This window comes from Elephantulus edwardii, unplaced genomic scaffold (assembly GCF_000299155.1).
Source record: "Elephantulus edwardii isolate Elephantulus edwardi_28Jun2011 unplaced genomic scaffold, EleEdw1.0 scaffold00336, whole genome shotgun sequence".
NCBI lineage: Eukaryota > Metazoa > Chordata > Mammalia > Macroscelidea > Macroscelididae > Elephantulus > Elephantulus edwardii.
Genome location: NW_006400086.1, coordinates 1,374,734 through 1,381,396, shown reverse-complemented (window position 1 = coordinate 1,381,396; position 6,663 = coordinate 1,374,734). Strand labels below are relative to the sequence as shown.

At 38.6% G+C, this 6,663-nt stretch overlaps 1 pseudogene; it reads left to right on the top strand.

The window, feature by feature from the left end:
• Positions 1-5,408: 5,408 nt before the first annotated feature.
• On the top strand, positions 5,409-5,819 carry LOC102860486 (annotated as a pseudogene).
• The last annotated feature ends 844 nt before the right edge of the window (positions 5,820-6,663 follow it).

Genomic DNA, 6,663 nt, shown 5'->3' with positions numbered 1-6,663 from the left:
TTACTGCATTGAAACATATGAGGGAGAAAACTGTTTAAAAGGGATATGTGATTAGGTATTATTGTAATGACAGGAGTCCAGAACAAAGTGGGGTGGACCTGGGGGGACAGATTCTAAAACTATGAAAGAACTTTTCTTTTACTTTTCAAAGATAAGGGTGTGCTGGGGAGGGGGGGGCAGGGGGGCAGGGAGAAAAGTACAACAATGAATGAATGGAAATCCAAAGTGTCTGTAAATTTTCATTAAAACTAATAATTTTTAAAAAGTACTTCATGCAAAAAAAAAAAGAACAACATCAACACTGAACAATCTTGGCTTGAAACAACAGCAACAAAAATAAGCTAACAATGTGGTCACTGTATCAAAAGGAATTAGCAGACACAGAATTTCATGAAACAACATATGAGCAAGAGCCTATGGTGATGAAGGAAGTTCAGGCTGCTTTGGAGGAAATGACAAAAAATAAGGCCTCAAGAATAGATGGCATACCAATTGACATATTTCAGCTAACAGATGCTGCCCTGGACGTGCTCACCAAGTTGTGCCAAGAAATCTGGAGAACAACCACTTGGCCAACTGACTAGGAAGAGTTCTATATTTGTTCCCATCCCAAAGAAGGGTGACCCAACAGAGTGTGGAAACTATAGAACAATCTCATTGATTTCACATGCAAGCAAGATTCTACTGAAGATTATCTAAAAATGACTGGAACAGCACATCAACAGAGAACTGCCAGAAGTGCAGGCTGGGTTTTGAAGGGGCCATGGTACTAGGGATATTGTAGCTAATGTTAGATGAATCTTAGCTGAAAGCAGGGAATACCAGAAGAATGTCTGTGTTTCATTGATTATGCAAAGGCGTTTGACTGTGTGGATCATAACAAACTGTGGCTGACCCTGAGAATGGGAATCCCAGTACATTTGATCATGCTAATGAGAAACCTATAGTTGGACCAGGAGGCAGTCATCAGAACAGAGCAAGGGAACACTGCATGGTTCAAAATTGGGAAGGGCGTACTCCTATCTCCATACCTTTTCAACCTGTATGCAGAACAGATTATCCAGGAGGCTGGGTCCTATGAGGAGAAATGTGGGATCAAGATTGGTGGAATATCTATCAACAATCTGGGTTATGCAGATGACACACCCCTGCTTGCTGAAACTGAGGAGGACCTCATGCACTTGCTGCAAAGGGTCAAAGACTGCAGACTCCAATATGGACTGAGGCTCAATGTCAAGAAGACAAAGATTCTCACCACTGGACCAATTGGCAGCATCAGGATGGATGGTGAAGAGATTGAGATTGTTCACAGCTTCAGTTTGCTTGGCTCCACAGTCAACACTCTTGGCACCAGCAGTCAGGAAATAAAAAATATTTCCATGGGAAACTCTGCTGTTAGGGACCTCTCCAAAGTACTGAAGAGCAATGGTGTCTCTCTGGAGACTAAGGTGCATCTGATATAGGCCATCATCTTTGTGATCACTTGTCATGCATCAGAGAGTTGGACAATGACTAAGGAGGATAGAAGGAGAATTGATGTCTTTGAGCTGTGGTGCTGGAGAAGAGTATTGAATGTACCGTGGAAAACAAACATATTGAACTTGGAGAGGGCTAAATCAGGTGGCTCCTTGGAGGAAAGGATTCTGAGGCTCCGTCTAACATACTTTGGACATGTTGTAAGGAGGGACCGGTCCTTGGAGAGGGACATCATGCTTGGGAGGGTGGAGGGACAGTGCAGGAGGGGAAGGTCCTCTCTGAAGTGGATTGATTCAGTGACTGGGGTATTCGGGATGGGAGTGTCAAAGACAGTGTATTGGCAAAGGACAGAGCAGAGTTTAGGGCTGTTGTACATAGGGTCGCTATGAGCCGTAAGCGACTCGATGGCAAATAACAACAACAACATGAATTTACAAGACAGGGTCATTTATTACACACTATATAATGTTTCAATGACTATTGAAGCATGATCCATTAGGGAATAAAACAACTATTGATAGTTAAAGATTGTTGTTGTTAAGTGCTGTTGAATTGAAGGCAACTCATAGCGACCTTATGAAGGAGAGTCCTCGACGCTTGGGTGCCTTTCATCCTCTCTCCAGGTTCATAGGGTTTCTGGAGGCAAGCTATTATGGCAGTGGATGCCACTACTCCTTCCAAGCTTGTTTTACTTGGGGAGCTCCACCCCACTCTCTGCATTGGGTAGCCAACCATTAACGCATTTGACACATCAGTGTCACAGTGTTCAGAGTTAAAGATTAGTTCAATAATAAAGATATGTTTCAAATGATAATAACAATTAGGATAATTTAAAGCCTTAGGATTATTATACAGTTTTATTTTGAGATTGCTGACACCCAGTGGTAATCAGATATAAAACAAGCTTGATTTAAAATTATTTTCATTTCCAACTCTAGTGAGTAATTTTATTATATTTTATCTTTTATATAAGTAACACATTTTTAAGTGTGTTTGGTACAGAAATAATAAACAATATTGTTTATTAGCTTACAATCAAGAAGCAAAAGCTTTAAATATGTAATGAAATTTTAAATGTAACTGATAAAATAACAATTGTGTTATAAAGGATGTACTCAGACATATCGCCTCTATCTTTTCTCTAGCATATGAAATCTTATAACTCTGAAAGAGGTCCACACTTTCAAATACACAAAGGCAAAGGAAGCAGTTTTCTGGTAGGTACCAGAAACAAAATTTTGCATTTCCTTAGCACTTTAATCTTCACAATTTTCACTTCCTTACATGATATCTCATTGCAAGACATGAAATCTCAATTGTAAAAGTAGAATTTATGTATAACCATTAAAAGATAATAATGTTGAGTGAACTAAGTCAGTCTCATAAGGACAAATACTGTATAAGATCATTATCATAAAAATAGAAGGCTAACTAGTAAGATGTGTATAAAAGTCCAACGAGGGAAGAGGAGGGGGCTGGCGTGCTGAGGGTTGGGAGGGGGGGCATATCACAGGGTCTCAGAGTTTGGTGAAGGGAAGGGAAAGATTTAGGAAAGAACCAGTGAAAACCTGAAAAGATGGGGTAATAGTGGTCATAGATCAATGGTGGTTGGTTTTATAAAATGTAATGTATGAGAATGATTGTATGAAATACCATGTGACCGAAGGAATGTGTGAAACACAATGAATATGAATGAATATATATGAATTTTGTATGCACATCAATATAAAAAATATGTTAAAATTATGCTGTGTGAACTAAATCTCATACAGACAAATACTGCATAGGACCATTATTGTAAAACTAGAATAATAGGATAACTAGTAAACATGTATGGCAGACCCAAGGGGAGAAGGAGTGGGAGTAGCGGGGTGAAGATGGGTAGAGGTGAAGTCACAGGGTTACACAGTTTGGTGAGTGGAGGGAGGGCGTAAAAGAAATGGGAAAGATCCAGTGGGGACCTGAAAAGACAGAGCATAGTCTAATGGTGATTAAGGACATCATGCTCGGAAGGGTGGACGAACAGCACAGGAGAGGAAGACCCCAGATGAGATGGATGGATTGATACAGTATCTGGGGCAGTGGGGATTGGTGTACTGGAGTAAGGGAGACTGGTTTAGGACAAGGAAGGGTTCAGAGCTTCTGTACAGGCACATAACAACAATAATATACTATGACAGGTTTGGAAGCAGGAGTGGCTAAATAACATGCCTCCGGAAACTCTATGAACTTTGTTACATGTTGATAGTTGTAGAGGAGCTTCAGGCCTTTTGTTCATGGGGTCGCTATGAGTTGTGCTCAACTCAAAGGCAATCAACACAATGCATGGGAATGATTATATGAAACACAATTTGAATAAATAGTGTGAATCACAATGTATACAAACTTTGTAAGCAAACCAATATAAAACAAAACTTTAAAAACAAAATAAAAATACTATAATCAACAGCTTTCTATAGAATCCTTGTGTCTTAATTACTTAACTGATAAGAATACAATGTCACAGATTGAATTGTTAAGTGCTGTAGTCACCTAAGATTCATAGTGACCTTATGAACAACAGATCTAAACCTCATCCTATCCTGTGCCATCCTCATGATCTCTGATATGCTTGAATCCGTTGTTACAATCACTGTCTCAATCATCTTGTTAAGGTTCTTCCTCTCTTTTACTAATCTTCCACCTTTCCAAGTATGATGTCTTTTTCCAAGGAATGTTCCATCCTGCCAACATGCATACATTTTAAAGGAGGAAGTTTCATCAACCTTGCCTTTAAGTAGCACCTTAGTTGTACTTCTTCCAAGTCAGGGGTGTGTGTGTATGTGTGTGTGTTTTCTTTTGCCAGCCAATGGGATACTCACTACTTTTTGCCAAAACCACTATTCGAAGAGATCAATTCTTGGGTCATCCTTATTCAACATCTAAGAAGATCAAGCAATATATCTCAAGATATCTTTCAATTTGGCTATGCTATGGTTCTCAGTAATTAGACAGGCATATAATACTGTGGTTTGGCAGTTATCTAACATAGTCATGCTGTGTTTTGAATCCTACAAGACAAGATTGTTAAGGTTGGAAAATCTTTAATTGAATGGCTAAGCATCGTCTTACTTACTTCTTTATTGAAGTATTTTACTTCACACTTGAGTCATATTTTTTATCTTTATAAGAGAAAAGAAGAGGAAACACAGGAGAGAATGAAACTGCTGAGCTGCTCAAAGTAAAGCCTGGAATGGCATGTGTGTTTTGGACCCAATGTCACTGCACTGAGAACCTTGTAGACTTAAGAAAAGTAGCGTCAAGGCACATGGAGTTCTCCAAGGAATATTAAGTCCACAGATGTTGAAAGGACACTAAGACCTTTCCCTGGTAGGAACAGAGAAAGCCTTCCCCTAGAGGCAGCACTCTAGAATTGAGACTTCTAGCCTCTTAAACAATGAATGAATACATTTCCGTTTGCTAAAACTATCTGCTTGTGGCATTTCTGTTACAGCAGCAGATAACCAAAACACATAGTAAGTCATTTGGTGCTTGTGAGGTACATAAATAATCCTAATGTGACATATGATTCACCAGCATCGTCATTCTAAAGCTTGATTCTTGTCAAGGTTTAAGCAACATTCATCATTTTGTTTGTGAAAGTATCAGTTGTTCTGGAAAATTGTCAACTGAAATTCAATACCACATTCAAAAAACAGCTACAAGAAATTTTTATCAGTGAACGTAGATAGCCAAATGAAGCAAGAATTTCTGCTTTGATGTTTTAGCTCTATGTGTATCTCATTTCATAGGACTTAACAGAATTATTCCTAAACCATTCTCTTTCACAGACCAGTAAACTCAGGGAGAAAATTGGAATTTTAAAGAGTTTGGGGTTGGGTTTTTATCCCCATTAAAAATATTGAGCTTTTCGTTCTTTTCTGGTTTCCAAGATGTCGAAGCGAGGACGTGGTGGGTCCTCCGGTGCAAAATTCCGGATTTCCCTGGATCTTCCGGTAGGAGCTGTGATCAACTGTGCTGACAATACAGGAGCCAAGATTCGACATATCATCTCTGTGAAGGGGATCAAGGGACGACTTAACAGACTTCCTGCTGCTGGTGTGTGTGACATGGTGATGGCCACTGTCAAGAAAGGAAAACCAGAGCTCAGAAAGAAGGTACATCCAGCAACGAAAATCATACGACAACGAAAATCATACCGGAGAAAAGATGGGGTGTTTCTTTATTTTGAAGATAATACAGGAGTCATAGTAAACAATAGAGGCGAGATGAAAGATTCTGCTATCACTGGACCAGTTGCAAAGGATTGCATCCAATGCTGGCAGCATTGCATGGTTCTCTAATGTATTTGTAACAAAAAAGTTCAGCCAATTAAAACGTTATTTGCTACCAAAAAAAAATATTGAGTATGGGAATAATTTCTTAAAAGGTGATCTGTTAACACCAAAAGTAAAAAAATAATTTGAGTGTAAGGGACAATCACTCTTTTTAAAAAAAATTATTTTATTAATTTTAATGAACATTTAGAGATTTTGGATTCCCATTAATTCATTGTTCCGTTTTTCTCCCAGCCCACTCCTCCCGTCCAGTTTGCTCTTCTCTTTGAAAAGTCAAAGAAAAATTCTTTCATTGTTATACAATCCGCCCCCCCCACCCTGAGTAAACTTCACTATGCAACCTTCATTCTGGACTCTTATCATAACCATAAGACACAATCATATATCGCTTTTAAACTATTCTCTCTCTCATCTGTTTCAACGCAGGATACATAATTTATCCAATTTTTCTCAGTCTCACCCCAACCCTGATGTCAGTCACATTCTACAACAGTGGCACTATGCAGTATTTGTCCTTTTGTGACTGAGATATTTCACTCAGTATAATGTCCTCCAGGGTCACCCATTTTGAATAATATTGCATGAGTTCTTTGTTTTTCAATGCAGCATAGTATTCCATTGTGTGAATATACCAGAGCTTCTCTATCCATTCGTTTGTTGATGGGCACTTAGGTTGTTTCTAACTCTTTGCTATTGTGAACAAAGCCGCGATAAACATGGGTGTGCATATATCTTTCTATTTGCAACTTTTTTTTTCTTCTTTTTGAAAATTTTTTATTTTATATTTGTTTGCTTACAAAGTTTGTATACATTGTGTTTCACACTATCCTTCAATCACATTGTATTATTC